Here is an 8,220-nt window from a genome sequence, read left to right as displayed (position 1 = left end):
ACTCCACCCTCGTGAATTTATAGTTGTAAATGTATCGATTTATGATAGACTAGGAAAATATATTGATACGCTGTCGATTTACGTTTGAAAAAATGTGAATTTATGGTTGGAAATTATATTGAAACGCTGTGGATTTATGGCAGACCAATTCCATCCTCTCAGGTAAGTGTTGTCATTTTGTCACTCCCAGTTGTGTCTATTATAATGGAGTGCAGATTAATTAAAGCTCAGTTGTTTCAAGGCTGTTCATTTGACTGTCAATTATCTCTAACAAATGTGTTTCACTCAGCTAATGCCAATGCCTTGGTTGAGGTATTCCACTGACCTCATCTGTGACACATGCAGATCAGGTTGCACATTTAATTTGCTGAACCACTGAGGTGGGTGACTGTTCATTTTTAAATCTGTTTGCAGAAACACTGGTTGTAGGAACCTCAGTTGCTTCACTTGTGGGTGAAATAAATGAGGTAAATGGTGCAAGACCGATATTAAGGATGTGTCTGGTGACAAAAACTACTCCTTGGCCCACAGAGTCACCGTCCGCGGATGCAGACTCTGTGGAGGTGAGGTGTGGATTCAAAAGTAGACTTGTGGAACAGAAATTGGTTTTAGCAGAAAGCGAGCTGTTTAATAAGGGCTGGTAGAAAAAATACAAAAAAAGGGCAATGGCTGAACTAAACAAAAACCTAAACTGGGGTAAACTAAGATTAAATATGAAAACACCCCGAACATGAATTTGATTGTGAACGAGAAACCTGGACTTAAGATACATGAACTCATGAAACATAAGACACGGAAAACAGATGACCTGACAATGAACAAAAGGAGACAGGACTTAAATACACAGAAGGGTAACGAGGGAAGTGGAAGAAGACAATACATGACTAAGACACAAAAAGGACGAGGGAGACTTAAACACAAGGGAAACGACACACTGCAGACACGACATAGACAACATAGTGAGGGAAACAAACATGGGAGGAACCTAAACCGATAAGAACTAAACAGAGAAACCGATAAGTGAAAACAGAACTAACAGAATCCTAAACTACTTTTATAAAATTATATAACTTAGAGCATAATACAAAAAGGCACAAAACTCAAAATGCTGGGTCAAAGTGACCCAGAACCATGACACACATACACAACTGGAGCTATAACAAAAAGGAATGAAGAGCTGAAAGATTTGTGTTAACTCTGGTAGCAATAGTTTCTTCTTCGTTTCTTTGAAGACCTCCTTGGACAACATTTTGTTCACTCTCTTCAGATCCATTTAGGGTGTGAGACTGTTCAGGTTCAAAGCAGTTTACAGAAACACTGGTTGCAGGAACCTTGGCTGTTTCACTGGTGGGGAACCGTTCAGTTCCCTGCTGACTTTCAGTTGTCAAATTGAATTTGTGAATACGTTCTTGTTCCCTTGTTGTGCTCGAGGTTGATCAAGTACTCCCAGCTTGGTGTATTATACTGCTCTTGTTTCTGCAAACCTTTCTGAAGCGATACTAGCTAGAATAGGTTGTTTATTAGTTTCACTCAACCTATAGAGTTCTCTTGGTTGAGGTCTTTCACAGACCTCATCTCTGGAATCATCTGCATCAGACTTTTAGTATCCAAAAAAATTGCACTAATGAAAACCTGTCCATTCTCTCTCTTGCTTCCCCTGCTCTTCTTTCCTCCATTTCCCTCTGCAATCTGATATCCCCCCCTAATCAAATCTAACAATTCATCTCCCCTGTCCTCCTTTCTCTTTTGGCTTCTTTGCTCCAGCTGGCCCTCACCCTCATCTTCCTGCTCTTCTTGAACCTGCTCTTGGAACTGCCGAACTGGGCATTTGAGTGTCCTCCTGGATGGAGGCAATTAGGACTGGAGGCCTGGTAGAAAGCCGTAACCAGGGCAGTGTAGCAGCAGTGGCCTTCCCACATTCACCTGACGTCGGACACAGGCAATTCTAAAGGCAGAGGAAATCAAAATTGGCAGTTTACAAAAACAGCAACAGCACAGTTTCACACAAATACACTATAGTACATTTTTTGTATGTTCAGCAAATAGTTTATATAATCACCACTATTACTTTTTTACATTTAAATTAGAAAATAAAAAATCTGAAGTACTCATTCACTTGTAATGATCCGTTGTGACACACACTAGATGATCCTCACACAGTCCCCATGACTCGAGAGCTTCCCCAAGGCCTCTGGCTATCATTTCTCCTGTGTGGTCATCAGGAAAATAGCCTGTCTGTAAACATCAGCTGAAGAGTGTCCAGTCTCGAATGAAATGCACCGTCCTGCTCATATAGGGGTGCATTGTGTGCCTTGTCCACATATCCATTGTTGCAGCGTAGTATGCAAAGTTGTGGACTTCCTCCTCTACTTTGGCCCAACACTCGTAATATAAACGAGGCAACTCGTGTGTTTTCGGATGGGCATTGTGTACTTGGAGTCGAGTATTTTTACTAATGCACGAAACCCGTTTCTCAACAGTGTAAAAAGGGATCATATCTTTGCAGATATAAGTTGCAATGGCGGCTGTTATCTCCTTCCATTTTCGTGAGTCTTTGTTATGTGGCGTGCCACGGCACTCTTCTGCATAACAGATTACAAACTGCACACTGTTGCTGTACCTCCACGCCACAGTGGCTGAGTTTTGGGCTCCAGTGAAAAGGTTTTCGTTGTCTCGGCGGAGTTTAATAAACTCCTCCGTCTGCTCCTTGTTACCTAAAATATATAAGAGGCCATTGGAGTAAATTTTGTTTACTACCATCTAACACAACATGGTTACTCAGCAAGCATCCTGTACGTTTTCTGGTTGATGTTTGTACAGCATTTAATATTCAGCTGTGTGAAAACTAATATACAACTTTTATGTTTAAAAAGGAGCGGGACCCTGCATCTACGTAAGTTACATAAGTTTAACGAATGCTAAGAGTTTAACTTAACATTTATAATAATAATAATAATAATAATAATAATAATAATAATAAAATGTCACATTTTTTATCGCTAAGTCAAAAATACCCTACATTTAAAAATGAATGTTTCCTCTGCCGCTGTCATTTTCACTTTTAGTCTTTGGAATCTGAGCGTCCATCTTTTACATTTTTAAGATAAGTTTTAGCAATTTAATTTCCCATCTTTGTTTTTCCAGCTTCCATCTTTGTAATTTCAGTTTCTGTCTTTGTCTTCTATATATCACCTTATGGAGGTAAACACAGACGACACGGAGCTCTTAGTTCTCACTCCTGCTTTATTCCTCTCTTCACATCAACTGAACACATCGCGCCACAAAACACAGCAACACGCTTCCTCAAAACTGGGTGTGAGAAGCCCTCTAGTGGTCCACCACAACCTCTTCCAATACTCTCTGGAATTCCATTAAATCTCTCCTCTCATTTTCTGTTTCAATATTTGCATTTTTCAGTATTTGCCTCCAGAATTCAGCTTGCAGGTGTGTGATTTCAGTTGCTTTTTGTTTTTCTTGTGGCTTTTCAGTCACTTTCAGTGCCAACTGCATTTTATTCTTCTCTCCCATTGCTCTCTAAACCACCATCATTTTCATCTTTGCCTTTTTCTGCCAAGAGAACTGATTTTATACATATTTGGATGCATAATGATTAAAACTAATTAAATGAATGAACAATTGAACATATTCTTTAAAAAAATACTTAAGATTGAATGAAATTGTAACAATTCTTATTCTTTATTATTCTTTTGTCAGTGGTATTCTTATTCTTTGAATCCAATTCAAAAATGTCAGTTTGCATATGTAATGTTAGACTTGTTATTAGGCTATTTACATCACTCTTTATGCCTTTTTAGAGCCCGTTAGTAAGTCAGAGTCCCGTCAGCGGGGCTTCCGAATTCGGGGTTATCACTTGGGTCATGAAGACTTCAAATATTTAGTGCTTTGCTAATTTAAAAAAATACTTCTTACTTGTTTCCTATTAGAAAGGCATCTTAAACTTCTATGCTGCTATATCTCTCTGGTGAAGCTAGTCTGCCGGAGTTAACGGAGATGATGGGACTCTTTCATTCATGCCTGAGCATGGACTTTTGTCTATAGCCATAAATAGGCAAGAAGTTTCAAGGCAACAGTGTTTATTCAGTTTATCACCCAGATGTTCAGCATAGACTCACAAGTCTACAACATGTCTCAGAGAAAACAGCACAAAAGAAAGAAAGTTTGCGCCAGCTCTCCTAGCTTGGGTGATCAGCCAAATAACCCAGATCATGTTTTATCAATCTGAACAAGTTGTGAAGAAATGGATTAAACAAACAGAGGAGAAGAGAATTCAACTAGAGGACACATGCAGAGAGATGGAAGCCTAAAATAAACACAAACAAACAGGACATGACAGTTAGGGAATGATCTTTAGTCAAGCATGGCAGTTATTATAAACTTGACTACAGAATAGAATAGAATAGAATAGAATAGCCTTTATTGTCATTGTACAGAGTACAACGAAATTGGAGTGCCACTCACTTGGTGCAAGATTCAATAATAAATATAAATGTAAAATATAAAAAGTACAATAAAACAATCTCAAGTATTCAGACAATAGTAAGTAAGATATATACAGGATAGCAGCATTAATATAATGACAGTATGAATAGCAGCATGATATAATGGCAGGTATGGTTTGGTAAGCAGGTTCAATTGTTTTTGTGCTTATTTACTACGGTGATCGCTCTGGGAAAGAAGCTATCCCTGAATCTGTTTGTCCTGGTTTTATGTGACCTGTACCGTCGGCCTGACGGTAATAGTTCAAACAGTTGGTTGCTGGGGTGAGAGTGGTCCTTGATGATATTGCCAGCTCTGCTGAGGTACCGAGAGTTTGCAGTGACCTCCAGGCTGGGCAGAGAGCAGCCAGTGATCTTCTGGGCTGTGTTGATGACCCTCTGCAGTACTTTCCTGTCTGCAGCTGAGCACCCTGCATACCATGTTGTTATGCCGTACGTTAGGATGCTCTCTATGGTGGCTCTGTAAAATGTCACCAGCAGCCTCTCCTCCAGGTTGTTCCTCCTGAGCACTCTCAGAAAGTGGAGACGTTGCTGGGCCTTTTTTACCACCGCCGTGGTATTTGCAGTCCGGGAGAGGTCATCAGATATCTGCACGCCCAGAAACCTCATGGAGTGTACCCTCTTCACACAGTTCCCGTGAATGTAAAGTGGGGCCGGGTCTGCTCTGCCCTTCCTGAAGTCCAAGATAAGTTCTTTAGTTTTCGTGGTGTTCAGTTGGAGGTTGTTAACTGAACACCACTCAGTCAGTCTGTTGACCTCATCTCTGTAGTCCGACTCATCCCCCCTTGAGATGAGTACAACCACTGTGGTGTCATCCGCGAACTTTATGGTGGTGTTTGAGAGATGGGTAGGGGAGCAGTCGGATGTGTAGAGCGTAAACAGGAGGGGACTCAAAACACATCCTTGTGGAGACCCGGTGCTGAGTGTGATGGTGCTGGACAGGTGGGGGCCGAGTCTGACAGACTGCGGTCTATTTGTCAGGAAGTCCTTGATCCAGAGGCAGATGGGGGTGGAGGGGACTCTCTGAGACAGTTTCTGGACCAGGATCTCCGGGATGATATGATTGAATGCTGAGCTAAAGTCCAGAAAGAGCATTCTCACATAGCTTCCTCGGTGCTCCAGGTGACTCAGCGCAGTGTGGAGCGCTATGGTGATAGCGTCCTCGGTGGATTGATTTGTCCTGAGTGGGAGGCAGACCGGCCCTGATGTGCTGACAGACCAATCTCTCAAAGCACTTCATCACTACAGACGTAAGTGCAACAGGCCTGTAGTCATTTGGGCTGACCACAGCTGACTTCTTGGCGATGGGGATGATGGTGGAGGTTTTGAGGCAGGGCGGGACGGTGTTTGATGACAAGGAAAGGTTGAAGATTTTAGTGAAGACTCTGGTCAGTTCGTCAGCACATGCTCTGAGAACCTTTTCATGTATTCCATCAGGACCTGCCGCCTTCCTGGGATTCACTGACCTTAGAACACACCTCACTTGATGCTCCCTGAGTGTTAGTGTGCCAGTGCTGGGGGCGGGTGGAAGTGGTGTGACAGCTGAGGGCCTGGTCGTCTCAAAGCGGGCGAAGAAACGGTTTAGATCCTCAGCCAGCGAGGCATCAGTCCTAGACGTCGCCTGGTTATTGCTTCTGTAGTTGGTAATGTGATTGATCCCCTGCCACATTTTTCTGGGGTCGTTGTCAGCAAAGTGATCTTCAATCCTCCTCCTATAGGCAGCCTTAGCTTTCCTGATGGTGACGGAAAATAAGAAAAACGATGCTCAGTTACAAGAAATGTACAGCTGCAAGAAATGCAATCAATAAATGAGGAGATAAACTGGAAGCTCCAAGACACAAAAAAAAATCAGGTTTGCAAGTAATGCTTATGAACCACTGAAGTTCTGTGTCCAGCCGTCGACGGCTCCCATGCCGCCACTTGGAGGCTCAGGAGAGCCTTCCAAGCCGCCTGCTCCATTAGAGGTCCTCATGCCAGCTGGTCCTGCCAAGCTGCCTGAGGAACTTCGCCTGGGCTGCCGCTGTTGGACGTGCAGCCGGCCTCCAGAATGGCTTTTCCTTTGTTGCTGGACGCAGTTGTCTGCCAGGCCTGCCTGTCCGCGCTGCTGGTGCTGCAGCCATCCACCAGACCTGCTTTGCCTTCACCTGCACTACCACGGTCTTCCACATGGCCAGCCTCAGGACCTGCTTTGTCTCCGTCACCGCCACTGGACACGCAGTTATCCGCCAGACCTGCCTCGCCTGCGCTGCTGGTGTTCCAGCCGACCGCTAGACTTGCCTCGTCTGCGCCACTGGTGCAGTCTTCCACACGGTCAGCCTTCAGATCTGCTTCTCTTTCACCACTCGACTATTTTCAATTCAACTCAATTCAATTTAATTTTTATAGCACCAAATCACAACAACAGTCGCCTCAAGGCGCTTTATATTGTAAGGTAGACCCTACAATAATACATACAGAGAAAAAACCCAACAATCATATGAGCAAGCACTTTGGCGACAGTGGGAAGGAAAAACTCCCTTTTAACAGGAGGATTCAGGGTCACTTGATCCAGCCCTAACTATATGCTTTAGCAAAAAGGAAAGTTTTAAGCCTAATCTTGAAAGTAGAGATAGTGTCTGTCTCCCAAATCCAAACTGGAAGCTTGTTCGATAGAAGAAGGGCCTGAAAACTGAAGGCTCTGCCTTCCATTCTACTTTTAAATACTCTGGGCACAACAAGTAAGCCTGCAGTGCGAGAGTGAAGTGCTCTAATGAGGTGATATGGTACTATAAGGTCATTAAGATAAGATGGGGCCTGATTATTTAAGATCTTGTTAGGGTTTTGTTTTCCTTGAAATCCATTTAACCATTATTTTAACCATTAAAGCAGAAATAATGAAATCTTCTAAAAGTTTATAGTTCAAATTCAAACATCAGTTTCAGTCAATTAAGCTCAAAACCATTGTTTGCAACTCAGATTTACAAAACGAATTAGTCTAGAATTCAAATTCTGGAGTCATACAATAAAGAACCAGTATTTCCCACACAGATTTTAAGGTTTATGATATAATTAATAACCAAACTTGACAAAGTATGGTGATGTCTGAATTTCTGAATCTCTTACACTTCACTAACACAAATGCATGGAGACTGACAACAACTTCACTTTACTCAACATTTACATTCAGCAATAACTTCCTTGTCAAATGCTTATGCTCATCAGATTAAATAGGCTTGTTAAAAGACATTATATTTAGTTCTTAATGTCAGATTTAGCTAATTAGATTCATTTAAAAAAGATATAGCAGACAAGTTCATATTTTATTGATGAAAACTTTGACAGAGGAGCAACAAATAATTAAAGAAAGGAATGTCAGGACATATCATTTCTAGTGTTTTTACAGCCGAGTCTTTTGCATGTTATGATGTTTTGGTGATTAAAACAAAAACCAATGCTGATAATATGCAAGAAAACTGAAGTGAAGGAAAGCAATGACTCTCTATCTGACCCTGACTATGACCTGAGCAGCACTCTCGTCTCTGCAGTTTAACGAGGTAGACGTGGAGACAGAGTTCTTGAAGAAGTCAGACGCCTCCTGTGATGTTGCTTGTCTCATGTACGACATCAGTGACCCCCATTCCTTCAACTATTGTGCCAGCATATACAAGGTCAGTTACAGGACCATTTGAAGGATAAAGTGTCAATTTCTATTCATTTTTAATTT

Source organism: Pundamilia nyererei, unplaced genomic scaffold (genome assembly GCF_000239375.1).
Source record: "Pundamilia nyererei isolate P.nyererei 1_Seehausen unplaced genomic scaffold, PunNye1.0 scaffold00476, whole genome shotgun sequence".
Taxonomy (NCBI): domain Eukaryota; kingdom Metazoa; phylum Chordata; class Actinopteri; order Cichliformes; family Cichlidae; genus Pundamilia; species Pundamilia nyererei.
This window is presented reverse-complemented; position numbering follows the sequence as displayed.